The following is a 16902-nucleotide window of genomic DNA, read 5'->3' on the forward strand; positions in this document are numbered from 1 at the left end:
TCACCAACCATAAGCCCCTTGTGTACGCGATGAACGGATCGGCATCCTGCTCTCACCACGCGAGACTCGGCATCTCTCTCACATCAACAATCATTCATGTCAAAAGCACCGACAAAATTCCTGGTGGTTTGGTGAGCCACGTCGACGCCGTCTCCACGCCAAGCGCACAGCCATTCATCATCGACGTCGGCCTACCCGCCGCCCAGCAGCGTGACGACACCAAGCAGCGTATCCTACGAAATTCATCGACATCCCTAAAACTTGAGGCGTAGTCTTGGCTTGAGATGGTACATCGGTAGTGTGTACACCTTGAGCTTAAATTCCCGCACCGCTTCGCAGACTCCTGTTAGTTCTGTACACTGTCTGTCGCATCCTGGAATTCGTGCGACACAGAAACTCATTTCTAGGTGCTACGTTTGGCCTCAGCTTAACGCGCAAGTTTGAGGCTGGGTGCGCTGTTGTTTGCCACCCAGCGTAATTTCGTCCCTCCTGCAAATTGCTTCTTTGCACCGCACGTGCGCTTTGACACCATAATATTGAAGCTGGTCGGCCCTCCCCCAACTTTTAAGGGCTACAGCTACATACTACATCGACAGCTACACATGGTGCCAGAAGCTTTACCTATCGCCGACATGTCAGCACCCACAGTTGCAGCAGCTTTTGTGTGGACACGATTGCAAGGTTCCACTACTCATATACTAAAGTCACTGATCACAGTCTCCTCCAGCTTCTTTTAATGACACTTCTGCGCACGACCACTTACCACCCACAAACAAATGCGCTGGTCGAGCGTTTTCACAGGCATCTCAAGTCCTCCATATGGCACATGGATCACCATAGAAGTGGGTCGTGTAAGTACCACTTGCCTTGCTAGACATTAGAGCCGCTATCAAAAGTGACCTGGGCTGCCCACGTGCCGAGTTGGTCTACACCAGTTCGCTACGCCGGCCATGCGACTTCTTCGATCCCCCAGTCAAAGCACCTGTGCCACTACCCGGGGACTACGTTTCCGAACAGCAAAGCATATTCCAGCAGATACGCCTCGTGCCTGCACGCCCGCCTGATGTGAGAGCTCATTATGCGTATCCGCAGCTCATCTCCCCTACACACGTTTTTGTGCGCAACTGTATTATGCGGAAACTTTTACATCAGACTACTCCGGGCCACATCGAGTTCTGAAACGTCGTTCGTCGACATTTGTCGTCAACGGCCGGTCTGACACAATTGCTCTCCAACGTCTCAAGCCTGCCTACTTCGAAGCAACGTTGCCATCGGCCACAGCAACATGCGACGCAACCGACGCAGCGCTACTGAATTCCGGAACGCTACCTCCTTACGCCACACCCTGAACATATGGCGTGTACTGGAGCTTCGATAGTTCGTCGGACTTTCCTCTTCTCTAGAGGAGAGCTCTCTGTAGCGGCACCTGCATCGGCGTCACAGAGGGTAGACGAGGAAACGCTTGCTTTTGCACGAGGCCGGAGACATCGCCATGGTCCTGCGCGCACTGGCGTTCAAGTCATTCATTAAAATAGTTCTATTCACAGTGTTCATGTCGGGCTCACTTTCTCTCTTTGGGAAGACCATGACTTCGCCGGGCTGTAAGTTCGTACATTCACCACAAGCTATATGGATCACTAACCCCATCAGCTACAGTACCCTGTTAAAGCCGCCATTAGAAGAGAAGAAAAAAAAACTGTCACAGATGGAACATCAAAGGCCTAAAAGTTATTATCATCGATTCTTAGTCAACCTCCTCAGTGAACAAGAGCCATACTATAGACATTGTCATCATCATCAGTCGGCACGTGCACGAGATAAACTACGACCAAAACTACCTATGGGTGTGCTTCCGATCCTTCTGGTCACTTCCTGCCCCTCTTTCCATCGCGTCGAAGAGGTGGGACCTCGAAAACCAGTACAAGAGCGATGTCCTCGATTTTCAATGAAGCCGAAAGGTGGGAACAACCGGTGAGCCTTCACCGTAATTAGGAGTGACCTCTAGGTCACCTGTTTTGTAGCTGTATTTATTTAACTACTCCAGGGAATGTCTTTTGAAATGCGTAAATGTACTACATGTCACTTCAGCTGTGCGACTTTTTGAACTGCGGTTACGTGCTGCATTTCAGCATAATCTCCGCTGGACGCCTTCCTTGTAACAATCGCACCAGTACCACGCTAGCTGTGTTGAACGCGAGCAGAGAGTATTCAGATTACGATTGAACGTAGATCAGATACTCGCAGTTGCCATGAGATCCGACTTGACTTAAGACAATTGGCTAAGGTACTCGGCTAAGCTAAGTGGCTAAGGTACCTGGCTGCTGACCAGCAGGTCACTAAATCGAATCCCGGCTGCAGCGGCTGCATATTTTATTGATATGTGAGGTTTAACGTCCCAAAACCACCATATGAATATGAAGACGCGTAGTGAAGGGCTCCGCGAATTTTGGCCACCTGGGATTCTTTAACATGCTCCCCAATTTTAGCACATAGCCTTCAGCATTTTCTCCTCCATCGGCCAGCTGCATTTTCGATGGAGGCGAAAATGCTGTAGGCCCGTGTGCTCATATTTGTGTACACGTTAAAGAACCCCAAGTGGTCTAAATTTTCGCAGCCCTGCACTACGGCGTCTCTCACATTCATATGGTAATTTAGAGACTATAAACTCCACATATCAATCAATAGCATGCATGATAATGTGCGCTGGTACTTTTCATTCGTACGTCATTTATGCTTAGATCTGACTGCGATTACTTGGCCACCTATAATTTCACGTAGGCTGCATCTATACTACAATGCCAGACATTCAGCACCAGTCTAAGCTGTCCAGATATAACTAATGACCCTTCTTTTTTCTTTTTTTCGTGGGCAGTTGGAATACAAAAAGCCGCACAGTACGTTGGTAATGATGACTCGTCAGTTGAGAGGATATGTACAAAGTTAACTCTATAGTTTGGGAGCAGAATATCAAGCTAGAAGGTGCGCGTCCCACGTGTGTGTCGTCGACTTTGTTTCACAGGCAGCAAGATATAAAGCGTACAGAAGAAGCATAGCATCCATCGTAAGCAGTCGTTTATTTAAAATAAATGGTTATTTACAAGGACGAAAAAAAGTTTAAAAATTTCCGTTGACGACGCTGCTACTGTCTGACGCAAATGGCTGACTGACAGCGGTCAGGTGTGTGGACGCAAACAACAGTACGAGACATACTATGTAGCAGGACGTAGGGCGAAACTGCCATGGTTGCTTTGACGCTGAGTGAGTGCTCTTCGAAAAAGTTTCTATTCGGATTGTTTCAGCAAAACATAAACTACTTACCCTCAATGAGATGTATTACTCGCGTGTTTTTTGCAACGCTGCAACACGAGTATATAGACAATATGAGATCTTGTATACCTATCTGATGGTCTAGTGTGACATCGCCAAGAATCGCCACGCTGAGCCACTCATACTGTGTCGCTATGAGCACGGACATGCGCAGGAATGCCAGAAACAACCAGCGAGAGGATCCCCAAGAAGCATCGGTGGAGTACGTGAGCTGCACCTTGGATACCCCCGTACTGGGGGCCCTGACCTCCAAGACCCCGACAGTAACACTGCTGGTACAACCGCACTTTCAGTTTCATAGCAGTTCGCCGATATCTTTTAGCTCTTTTCTTGCAACCTGACACGCATTCCTAAATATTGCAGTGAATAGCTCTGTTAGTCACACATGTAAAGCGATTTGTAGAGCACAAAACAGACGTCAAGTGAGGCAGAGACGATTTAAAAGCACGAGACACCAACTAGGGTTTATTGAATACCACCTGCCTACAACATCCTAATCCGAATCTTAACGCCACAGGTGGCCCCGCCACGGTGGTCTAGTGGCTAAGGTACTCGGCTGCTGACCCGCAGGTCGCGGGTTCAAATCCCGGCTGCGGCGGCTGCATTTCCGATGGAGGCGGAAATGTCGTAGGCCCGTGTGCTCAGAGTTGGGTGCACGTTAAAGAACCCCAGGTGGTCAAAATTTCCGGAGTCCTCCACTACGGCGTCTCTCATAATCATATGGTGGTTTTGGGACGTTAAACCCCACAAATCAATCATCGCCACAGGTGTACACACATGCTTGGAACAATGTAACGTACGGCTAATTTTTTATAATAGCAGGAAAGATATCTTCATTACATTCAGCCTGTGTCCGACAAATACTTGTTCTTTCCCTGGAGATAGTGCTTTGAAGAAGAAGATGCACCCCCTTCGAGCAGAATCGCCAACACTCGCCTCGCTCGGCTCGTGCTTGTATTGTTGCTGCCTCTGAGCGATCCTTCACGCTGCCTCGCCACTGAGGCCTATATGCACTCAGACAACTAATAAACCCTGTCACCTATGGTGGAGGGTGCTGTTAATCTTTGTCGCTACACGCTGGAGCTGCCAAACCACACGTTTTTGCCCCATCATGGCCAACAACGCCAATCTACCGTAGCCTTCATACCAGTTCGTCATCTGCCCAAGGCATCGTTGCCTACGGGGCCCGAAAGTCTTCAGCGGTGCAGATGACACAGACGTGAATGATTGTCTTGACCACAACAAACCGGTGACAGTAGGACGACCCTGAAAAGCTAGGCCACATATTTTACCTTACAGGCGTCACCGAATCGTGGTACAACAACCACAAGCACAAAACACAACATCCCCACATTTAGTGTCTTAAAGACGTCTTTCTCAGTAGTGTTCGATCGACCAGCTGTCCGCAAGCTGCGCACAACACGGTGCTTGCGTGTGTGGTCACAGAATACTGGACAAAGCTTCACAGGCTGCATTTAGGATATCGTTGCCCTTTGTATAGGTGAAAAAGACACCATGCCCGAAAAAAACTTGTGTTATGGACTTCCTGCAGGACACTGTTTTGGACCTGCTAAACCGAATCTAGCACCACCGTGTTAGCGGCCGCTCGACACTCGCCGTCTTCATGGACGTTGTGAAAGCAATGTGACTGTGTGCTTCAAACAGGCATCGTCAACGGACTCAAAGCCATGGGTATTTCGAGAAGTGCTCTTGGTTTGCTACATGAATTTATCAGAGACTGGTGTGTCTGGGTTAAGCTTGGAAATGTCAGTAGCGAAGACTGATGCGTTTTCCTCCTCGTTCCACAAAGAAGTATGCTAACTCCTTTGCTTTTTAATGCTGTCATGGCCAGCCTTCCTGGTACTCTGTAAGCAGCCCTTAAAGCAGTTACATTATCCAACTATGCCGTTATCTGCATCTGAATCTCAAGGTACCAACACAAACGTCTGACCAGGGTAGCACAGGGCACCATTTCCATCATTGAACGTCATTTGTCTACATTTGACCTGTCTCTATCAGCGGATAAATCCGCCTTCATCCTATTCCCGGGGACGCGGCAGGAGTCAAAGCGCCCATCTTATAATACAAGAGGCAATTTCATTCATCAAGCTACAAGTGGTCGTTTCCTGAGCGTTATCATCGATGATTAAGTTACTAGGTCGACGAGCGGTAGATGGTATTGTGGCGAATCTGTGCATAGACTCAACACTCTTCGCCGCATGGCAGGTGTACGCTGGGGAAACAATCGTATGTCGATGCTCAAGCTGAGTGCTGAGCTCATAAAAGCTGAATTCTTCACCAACTGCTGCTGATGTCGCCATCACCAAGCCAGTTTGAACGCCTGGAGGCAGAGCACAGGAAGAATCTTCGATTGGCGATGGGAGCCCCTTAGGCAGCGTCAAGCAAGGGTCAGCGATGAAGCCGATTCTCTACCATCCTGCCTCCCTGCGTCTCAGGCTTTGTTGGTGCAGCTATCAAGACTGGGCGAGTCCTCCACGGGCAAGGCCCTTCTCCGTCAGCTAAGAGCAAGACCTGACTCACACTTTCACGCGGCACTGAACACATTTCAACATTTACGCTTGAAATAGCGTCAATGAAGCCCTCTCGACCCGACATGGCTTTTTGTGGACGTTGCAGGTAATTACAGGGTACATAAACTGACAACGAAACGCACTGTTCCAGCTGAGGAAGCAAAGTTTCTGGTTTTGTACCATTTGAGCACCATGTAGCGTGGTCACCTACAAGTTTACACTGACGGACCAATGTGCACACAGGCGGATAGCTATGCAACGGCTTTCTGCATACCCTCCTTGGGCGGGTCATGGTCGGGCCGCCTGCATCGTGTTGTGTCATCCACAACAGTAGATAGCACAGCAACCACCGTGGTTTTGCGAAACTTCCAAACGCTTTCTGCACGAGATGTGGTAGTGCTGACTCATATATAGTCGGCGTTAAACGACTGCTTCGAGGGCTACCTCAAAAATATCACAGGAAAATCACTGACGCTTATTAAACACCAAATCGGCAAGAGCATCAATGTAAATTTTCGTTGATCCCATCCCACATTAGAATTGAAGGCAATGAAAAAGCTGATGCTCTCGCACGCGAAGCGCGAACTTGAGTTCCAAAACTAAGAGCTCTTAAAACTTACCAGAACAACAAGGCTGTAGTCCCGCCGCGGTGGTCTAGTGGCTAAAGTACTCGGCTGCTGACCCGCAGGTCGCGGGCTCAAATCCCAGCTGTGGTGGCTGCATTTCCGATGGAGGCGGAAATGTTGTAGGCCCGTGTGCTCAGGTTTGGGTGCACATTAAAAACCCTATGTGGTCAAAATTTTCGAGGCCCTCCACTACGGCGTCTATCATAATCATATCGTGGTTTAGGGACGTTGAACCACACAAATCAATCAAATCAACAACAAGGCTGTAATACGCAATCACTTCAGTCCGATCCACAAGTTTCCGCATCAGTTATGCGTAGTTCACGGACTTTCTAGAAAATAAGCGACGCTGCTTCAATAAATAAGAACTGGCTCTACATACACGCTGGCTTGGTCATTCAAGACTGGGCAAAGCGCTTCCCGTTTTGTGCGGTTTGTGGTGACATCGGTGGCATCGAACATTTCATTTGGATGTGCCCGCAGTTTGACAAAGAAGGAACAGAGATGGTACGCAGCTTGCAAAAAGTTTGTCAAAAGTACGAGACATTGGAAAATGTCACTTTTTCCCTAAGGACACACGGTGACAATGAAGAGCGTGCAACGAATCCTTATAGCTTTTCTGCGAGGCACTGGGCGGAATGACATGTGGTGATTGACCCCAGTATTGTTCAAGTGGAACAAATGCCGGCCTTTTAGTTTAAGCTAACCCCGCCTTTGCAACATCACAACCACAGCCACACGAGCCAGCAACGCTGGCAACAAGAACCGCTTCTAATTCTCGGCTCAAATAATCACAAAGAGCCTGCTGCACCGGCACAACACAGAACTAACGCACAGAGGCAGACGGAAATTGCGGAACTAACAAACCCAGCAGACTAGAAGTCATCGAAACATATGGTGCGAAACATAACGGCATGAGAGCATACTCACACGCCACTACCAGTAGAATACGAGCCATCAACTCGCCTTTGCGGACGCCCGAAACCAGCGTGGTCTCTGTTCCACGGTACTCATGGAGGAAGAAAAAACCATCGCGTCTACGCGGCCGTCCTCGCATCCCATCGCCCTGCCACCAAAAGGCCCATGGGCATGTCTCACTTCCCTTCTTATCTGGCAGCCATTTTGCGCCCCCTTTGGCTTTTGTGACACTGACGCTTGTCACGCGCATGCACAATGCGGGTGTGTTCTCGTCGCCCTCTTTTTGACGTGCGTGCTGCAGATAAGGGTCAATCGGTCCGACAGGATATTGAAAATCTCACATCTGAAGCGCCTATGTTTGCCTTTTCTTAAGGACGATAGTTCTTCTTGGGCACCTTCGACAGAAAAATTTTGGTCTGTCTGTCTCTCTGTCTATACATTTGTCTGTTTGTCCGCCCTAACAATACCTCAAACGGCACCGAACGGCCAACCACATTCGCAGCGCCCACCAATATTGCTAAAGGTTTAGCGTTCATCGTTGTGCGATGGTAAAAAAAAACAATTATTGTGCATATCTGAGGCGCCATAACAACACTTCGAAGTTTTCTATGTCTGTTTTTATACTAGAAGAGGCACACACAAGTTACTCTAAGGAATGTAGCACTTAACGCGCGCTGCGCTGACAGTGCAACGCGTTGCTCAAAAAGTTGTTTCCAACGCTTTGCTACGACGTCACGGAGGTGGCACCTGCCCGTCGCTTTGCGTTCTACACCTTATCACCTCCGAGACTGGCACGCATCTTTCTCCGCGGGCTGCACGCCTTCGTTTTTGAAGATAACTGCCAGATGGCGCTTGTGTCTAACGTGCCTCGATGCGCTCGTTCGCCTCCGCTACACGCTCGAGGCACTCTAACCCCGCGCCTCCAGAATACCCTTCACCAATTTTCTTGCGCAGAACATCAAATAAACGTTTTGTTCACTCTCTCCAGACGCAAGACTATCGTCTTTCAACTTCATTTGCGGTATAACATGCAAATTTGGAACCAATTTTTTCTTCCTCTCTTCGTTCGTGTGTGCGCGCCTTATCCAGGTAAAAGACGAACCAACTAGTTTATTTAGCTGTGCCTGCTGCCTTAGATTTGGGTGGTTTCTAATAGCGCACGATAAGTATTCATATCGTCGCTGCTGAGCCACAGGTCGCGAGATTGAATCCCAGTTGTGGCGGCTGCATTTGCGGTGGAGGTGAAAATGCTGTATGCCCGTGGGCTCAGATTCGGGTGCAGCGGCTGTCATATTCATACGGTGGTTTTGGGGCGTTAAGCCCCGAATTTCGATCAAGTTAGCGTTCGTTACGGTAGCTCACTGTTTCTATAACTGAGGGGCAGCCCGCAGGCGGTGAGTGTGTAACGCAGGAACAGTGGTGCGAAACTGTAGCATGAAATTCCGTGTATGCTGTTCTAGAAATGCGCTTGTTGGTGGTTAGCGCTCGTGTGTCGTCTCGTGTCGTGTTTCGCGCCTGTGTGTATATCGCTACATCCTTTCATACGCCTTCCTAGATAAAAGACAGAGCCCGTAAGAAGCGCGAAGCTTTGATTTTGATGGAACACAGACCCTACAATTTTCATTTACGAATTTTCTTTTTGATTATAAGCTTTATACTAATGTTGACTTTTGAATGCTTTAACTTCATATTTATAATAATAACATCACCTTATTTAATAATTCTGGCGTTTTCCAAAGTAATCGGTCAAAAGGACACTAGAAAACACCATAATTTGGCGCGCATTAATGAAGTGCTATTTCACAATCCCCCCCCCCCTCCTCAAAACACTCATTGGGTAACTACTGCAAGCACCCTTGCTTGACACTCACTAGAGCATTAATAATAAATTTAGGGGGTAGTAGGCTGGCATTCGTTATGCTATTTTTCGTCATTCTTCTGAGTAGTGTCGTATCCGCTAAACACTTGCAAGAAATTTTGTGCCAATTGTTCATGCAGAGGCTGAGGACGCTGAGGAATGAGAGAGAAACAACGTTTATTTACGCATCTCGCTTGCGGGAAGTCACAAGCCACGCAGGGCGCGGGTATTCCATATATATGAAGACTACGGCTAATAGAGTCCTATAGTACCAGGCCCTAGATCTTGAGGACGTTGTGCTCCGGCTAGGCTTTGGATACTCGGGCTCCTCCGCTCCCGTTGTCCGGGGCGTCGGCTCCCTTTCTCCTCTGCTTTGCTAGGGCCTCCTCAAGCCGCTAGATGGCCCTTCGTTGCGTGGTTGAGTCTTCGGAGCGTATCCATGCACCCACCTCTTCGGGATACGTGGCGTCCTGGCACTGCCCATTCCCATTGTTCACACCACTGTTAGAGCCGCCCCAAATGATGTGGCGGAAGGTGGCTAGTTCATGTTCGCAAACGCTACACTTTGCGTCCACAAACATGTCGGGGCATACGTGTCGGGCCAATGCTGGCGTTAGCACGCATTCTGTCTGCAGTTGTCGGAGCTTCACTGCTTCCGCACATGACAGTTCACGATGCGGGCGTGGAAAGGCTCTTCTGGCCTCTCTGTATGCCGCCAGGATCCCTCCATAGTCGGTGAGGGGATCGAAGTCTCGCATGCCAACAAACCACGAGTTCCGGCGTAGCTCAGTGGTCGAATACTGGGTTGGCAGCCGGTGGATCCGAGATTGAGCCCCAATGTGCCATTAGTGCTAGGTTTTTTTTTTTCTACTTCCACCCGATATGGTTACGGACACCGGCGGTGGCGGACAGCTGTGCATGACCCGAGTAGTGATCTTATAACAGCTTTCGCTGTAAAACACCACTTTTACAGGAACAAAACTCAATACAATTTGTACTACTAACGTTGATTCGACGACACCTTAAGATATTTATTTGTACAGTAATCCACTGTTCACAGCGAAAGAACCAAGTATTAGCTACTAGGCTAAGTAACTTTTACAGTTGTATTTTTGAGATAAATAAATGATCTTCGGCAAAAAGTGTCTTGTGTCTCATAACATCAAAAAAATAGCTAAACTATTCACGTTGTTCACGGAGCTTCGGCGGATTATTTACAAAACACGCACGCAAGCAGCTTCAGAAGGCAAATTTTATTGTAATATTCTGCGTCACCTTAGTACACCAGCGTTCCTAAAGAGCTGTTGGTACAATGCCGGGAGATCTATGTATGTCTCCCAGTGCTCCACTGTTACGACCGGCACTCGGGGAGACAAGAAAGAGGCGTTCTTGGATCTTCGCACAAATCGTATAAGGCTTGACAGCCAATGCTCGCCCTGTATTGTTTTTCCCAGCCAAGAAGCGAGGCGCCGTGCCGTCAGTTGCCGTAAACAGTTCACCGAGACAAACACAGAAGTTTCCACGGACGCAACATGTTCTTAGGAAAAGACAGTGGCATCAGCCGCCACTCGCCTCGCTAATTAAGCGAGCAGTTCAACGAACCCATTTCAACTTTGTTACGTCGACCACTTTTTATGTATCTTGTCGTCTGTGCGGAGGACCCCTCCCCCAGCGACACTCACACGGAAAGGAAGAGCCACGTTGGTGACACGTTGCAGTGCAGTGACCATGCCTGGATAGTGGACGCTTATCTGGGCTGGTGTCGGCATCACTCTCAGAAGTGGTGTGTGTCATGTAAATGGACAGTGAAATCTGCACCAATTGCCCGAACTACGCACCAGGGAAGACGTGCCCTTCAAAATGAGCCTCTTTGCTCATTCTAAGTGCTCGCCATGTATATAATGTGGATAAACTCTCCTTTAGGTTCACCTTCTAGCTGCCTCGACATCTCAATCCCGGGTATCCGGGGCCGCAAAGCTAGGTCGTAACTCTACGAGCTTGTAGTTGCCATGCGAACCTCTTCCTGAACCCCACCTCTTCCATGCCTCTGCTTGCTGCAGCCAATCCATCAGCGTTCTAAGTATATGAAACAGACACTACTCTTTCGTTTACTCTACTTTTTCGAGTTTTTTATAAACTGCAAGGAAAGTTGCTGGCGCCGAATGTGCGAGAGCACTTCACAGCCTACCATTGCCTACTTCGAACAGCGTAGATTTTTATCTCGCCTCCATACTTCTCAGATTCGAGCCACCTCTAAGCCAAGTTTACTGAAAAAATGTAAAAGCCGCACCCCGAATACACAAAAAGAAAAAAAAGGGGACTGGATAGTGCGTAAAAGGAGGATGTAAATAGGGGATAGGGCGTCAATAGGGAGCGTGTATAGTGAGACACGATGACTCCTTCTCCTGTCTCCTTTTTTCTTTTCGTTTATTTGATGTGCGTCCGTGATATTTCTTCAGTAAGAACCAACTTACCCAATGACACGTTTTAGTAAGCCTATAAAAGGCAAATCTCACCGCAGTGGTCTAGTGGCTAAGGTACTCGGCTAACGCCAAGGAGTTATTCACTTTTCTCCGCATTCAAGTGGAAACCCGTGAGGAGGGCCGGTTACAGTCTCGTCGTGTGTCGCAAGACGAAGCCAGAACCCACATATCCGAAGAAACGCATGGCACAAAAATTATACCGTCAGCGTCCGCCCTGACGGGCTCTACGTTGCCTGTTAGACCGGCGTGTTCACTCTGCCACAGCAAGGATCACATGATCGCTGATTGCAATGCCAACCTATCGGCTGAAGAGAAGCGGGCAAGGCTACAGTAGAACGATTGTCGCTTCCGCTGTGAAACACAAAACCACACGGCCAGAATGTGCAGGAAGTCATTCAATCTTAGGTGTGGTACCTGCCAGCGACGCCACTTGATCATTCTCTGCGAGTTATCACGCCCAGCCGAAGATCCGCACCTCAACGCAGGATCCCCAGCATTTTCTCAATCGCCCCAATTAACCACGCGAACGATCACTACCACCCAGAGTCACATTAAGTCCACTCACGTATTGTTACAGACAGGTCGAATTTGGGCCGAGCCTGGAAACCACCGACGCCTCATGCGGGTACTGCTGGACAGCGGCGGTCAGCGCACGTACATTCGTGCACACCTGACAAGGACGCTTCACTGCTCCGTCGTGGCAAAAGAAAAGCTCTCCCTTGTCACTTTTAGAGGATCCAAGTCACGAAGGGGACTCTGCACCGAGCGTGTCAACGTGCGTCTTCGAAGTCAGTTGGACGATTAAGCAATTACCTACGAAGCGCCAAGGATTCTTGAAATTTGCTATGTCGCAAGCCCACCACTCGACCCCAACATTTAGCACCGGCTCGAAGATCGGGGATACAACGCAGCTGACAACTTTCAACCAAATACGTTGCAACCGGGCAAGATCAGTGTCATCATAGGATCGGACACCTATTCCAAGGTCACCACCGGCAATATTGACCGCGTAACCGAAGCGCTGGCAGCAATAGAGACAATGTTTGGTTGGATGCTACGTGGGTCCTTGTCATATGACAGCATCTAGTGCACGGTTTGTCTTGGGCCGGAATCCTTCTATAACGCACACAGACATATCTTCAATGTGGTGATTTGGTACCATCAGGAGAGATAAAGGGCCTTCGCGAACCTTAAACAAGCACCATTATCTGTCTGTATGGGAGCAAGGTATCTCCACAGAAAATAAGTGTCATCAACCTGACTACGCAGTCTCTAGCGGCAGGAACTTGGAAGAGGGTGAGACGCCGGCCAAGCTGGTCGACGCTCATCACTGCCGCGTGCACCGGCGTCGTGAGCGCCAGCGTGTTCGTGACGCCATACTTAAACAACTCGTCCCAGACCAGCCAGCGTTTGGGCGACTACTACGATAGGCATCACGTCTTCGTAATTATGCACGCCGAGTACGTCGGCCTAACACATGCCAAGAAGAGCCTCCGCCTCATCAGCATCGGTTCCACCGACGGCAAGGGGTGCGACAGACGCAAATCAACAGCCGTAGTGCACAGACGATTCCGGTAGCAAAGCAAGTTCGTTTTAACACATACTGCGCTCTCGGTAGGTACAATTCTTCTTGGCCTCTCTGGGATGATGTCGAATAATAGTCTGGATCGGAGCAACCTGGAGTGGTGCAGACTTCATCGATGCATGCATCTTGGCTACCCTGGGAGGATGTTGCAAAATATTCCCTTGGAGCGGGCCAGATTGTCGAAGAGGGCGAAGTGGGGATAGGCACGCGCTAGAAATGAACAGCTTGGGCTCCATGACGAATAAACGGGTGGTATCCACCTAACGTCTGCGGACCGGTTATTTGTTGCATAAGGGGTGATTGTTTTTCACACATTCTGCTGTCACGTTATTGATGGCATGAATACGGTCTATTGTTGAGTAGCATGTACGAAATCCTGCTTGGTCTTGTAACGTTGCTATCTGTCTCTTCGGGATTCCTAAGCTGCCGGCGGATATCACTGTTCCAGCTTCGGAAGCAATGTTTTTTTGTGTTGGAACAATTGAGTGCCACTTACCGCGATCACCTAACAGAGTACACCGGCAGATGGTTATGCATACCAATGGATAGCTGAAAAGCCGCTTTCTGCATACCCTCTCTAGGCATGTCATATACGGGTCGCCTGGATTGTGTCATGTTGTCTACATCGGTGGGAAGCACCGCAATCACCTTAGGTTTCAGAAAATTGTGATCCGTTTCTTCACGAGATGTAGCAGTGCTGACGGATTCACAGCCGCCATCACAACCACTGCAACATTGCCTACCTCAAGGAACGTCCTCAAGGCTGTATCTGGTGCTCATCAAACACCTCCTCGGCAATAGCTTTAATGTCAAGTTTCAGTGGATCCCATCCCACTTTGGAATTGAAGTCAATAAAAAAAGCTCAGGTAGAACAACTACCGGCCATGTAAGCTAGACTAACGACGACTGTTGCATCATCACCACCACCAACAACACCACCCCTAAAATTCGAAGTAAGGCGCCTTATGGCCATTTCTTTTCTCGAAAAGCGGCAAGTCATCTCGCCAGCGCCTTCAATAGCCTTACCATTGCGTGTGTTAATTGGTGCTTATCTGTTCCTTCTACGTTGTCCAAACCAACACCGAAACATCGACGTTTTCTTGCTCCCTAAGAATCAGCTGCCTATACTTGTGTCTTTTAGTGTAATTGCTGATGTTCCTGTCCAGAATATGCTTTTTTGTGCCTTGATTCAAGTTCCATCCGCTCCTTGCTTACGTTCAAGGAAGTTAGCAACACCGCGAAACACAGGACAGTGAGACGGACGAGCGCCGAGTTACAATCACAGTCGTCATGTGTGGTTCCCATCTTACGAAGAAAACAGGCTGCGTTTTCTGCGTTCCGTGAGTTTCGGTATCACCCTTATTATTTCATGATGAATATCTCCAATTACGTGAACCTTTCATGACTTTACAAAATGGTTATCCCATAAAATAGCATGGACTACAACACCCCTCAAGTGAATTACTATGCACAAGAAAATACATGGATATTTAAACAAGTTTCGTTAATTAGTCAGGTGAATGTAATTTGAGGTAAGGAATGTAATTTGAGGTATTCCAGCCTCGGTGCAGGCTCCTTGAGTTAGAACAACAAGAGCCTTAGGCCCGTATTCACAAACCCTCCTTCACTCAAGGGCTCCCCTCGACTTGACGAAGTCAAGGTGAAGCGTGCTCCTCTACTCAAGGGGCCGCTGCGTTTCATGAACGCTCCTCCACACTTCCTTCGCCAAGGGAGGCCTTGGAAAAGCTCCCTTCACTTGAGTGAACTGCAAGCGTCGAGAAAAGCGCCTGATAACGAGAGTATTCGCAATTGTGGTTAAGAATTTCCTATCTCTGTACATTAAAAGAACGCTTTTTCTAGTTATTCTTCTTTCTAAATTGACATTACAGCAAAATACGTGCATTTAGAGTGGTAGTGTTGTTTCCCTATGCCTTTTGCTGATAGAGTTAGCGAAACCTTGCTTCAAGTCTGGCAACAGTCACACCCAGGCAGCTGAACAAACAGCTGATGGCATTTCGTCTGCTGCTGAACGTGTCTACCTGCTTAGTTTATTTTGTCATGTATGCGCCTATTAATGGCAGTTTATATTTACGGTAGTGTTTGCGTGTGTGATGACAGGAAGCGCAATAGATGGCTTGTTGCTTTGTTTACTTTCACTTTACTGAGAGCCTTCTGATAACAAATGTAGCCACCGAATGTATAACGCGGTGGAATGAGTGTTTTTTACTATATATCACAGTATGTTGGCGTGCTTTTAGCATTCACCACCGCATTATGTATAAGGATTACTCGTACGTAAATTCGTTCTCGCTACGGGAGTACGTGCACAGTTCCTAATTTCAGGGGCCTGTGCAATGTTTATTTTTCTCATTTAGTGCAAATTTCACCGTGGCGCTTTCGTAGTTGTTCCTGTGCGTGTACTTGGAAATTTGAAAGACATTGCTCGCAGCTAATATTCAAGGTTATACCAGGGTAGCGTTAAAAACTAGGCATGTTATACTCGTGGCTGAGCGTTCGAATTAGACTGCTACGCAAGTTAGGAAAGCAATCGTGTGCCTTTCTTTCACTATTGCCGAAAAATACATTTTAAAGTTGTTTTCTTCGTTTAGTAACATATATAGTCGGTTAACAAGGACTGGTGTGTGTGTGTGTGTCAACTTTAACGTTTTAAACTTCCGAGGAATAAGTTATTGTTTTTGCATCGTTTTTCTATCTGCCCTGCAATTGTGGACGCGTCTAATTTGACAGATTCGCACAGAAGTAACCTTCAAATTTCTGTAGCTTCCGTCTCCAAGTTCACACAGCGGCAACGTCTTAAATTTTTTCCCGTCTCCTTCATCTGCATGCTCAGAAGCACAATCGTTAGTGCATGAATGACCTTCACACTAATGTTTTGGATTTTATTTGCAATATAACTACGGGAAATACCTGTTGAAAAGGAACGTGGTGTCTGTGCTGCATTCCAAAGCCCCGGCACAACATAAATTATAGGGGATGTTTATAGGGGACTGCATTAGGTGCGCTATGGTGTCTACTTCCTTAATCTTATTTATGATGTCCTCCGAGCTCGTACTTTATCTTTACAGTGTGTAGGTTGCATATGTTTGATTGATGAACACTTTTCATTTGCATTCTTATGTTTGCCACGTTGCTCCTCATCAGCCACGTGTAATAAAAGTCCATTTGCCGTTCACAACTTCTGTTTTGTTCATTTATCAATACATAATTATCGTCGTGTTTGTCTTTTCATGATGAGACAGGACTGCAAAAACCACTTCTCCGATTCTACAGGAAAGCAGTTCTAGGAAAATCAAACTTGTTTTATATAAAGCAGCACCACTCCTCTTCCACGGAACTGAGATGGCGTGGTTCTAACTGGTAGACTTGCTAATGATGCAGCAATAGCGGATATTTTATTTACAGGGTTCTGACCAGATGTATCCGCGATGACTGCAATACTCTTGAGCATTTTTCACCGCTTTGTTGCACTGGTCTTCAATAAATCAGCAGAATAATATACGCTGCTCTTGACGACACTTTCTCGAAGGTTGAGAGAACCCACAGGATAGTTTTT

Source organism: Rhipicephalus microplus, chromosome 8 (assembly GCF_043290135.1).
Source record: "Rhipicephalus microplus isolate Deutch F79 chromosome 8, USDA_Rmic, whole genome shotgun sequence".
Classification (NCBI taxonomy): domain Eukaryota; kingdom Metazoa; phylum Arthropoda; class Arachnida; order Ixodida; family Ixodidae; genus Rhipicephalus; species Rhipicephalus microplus.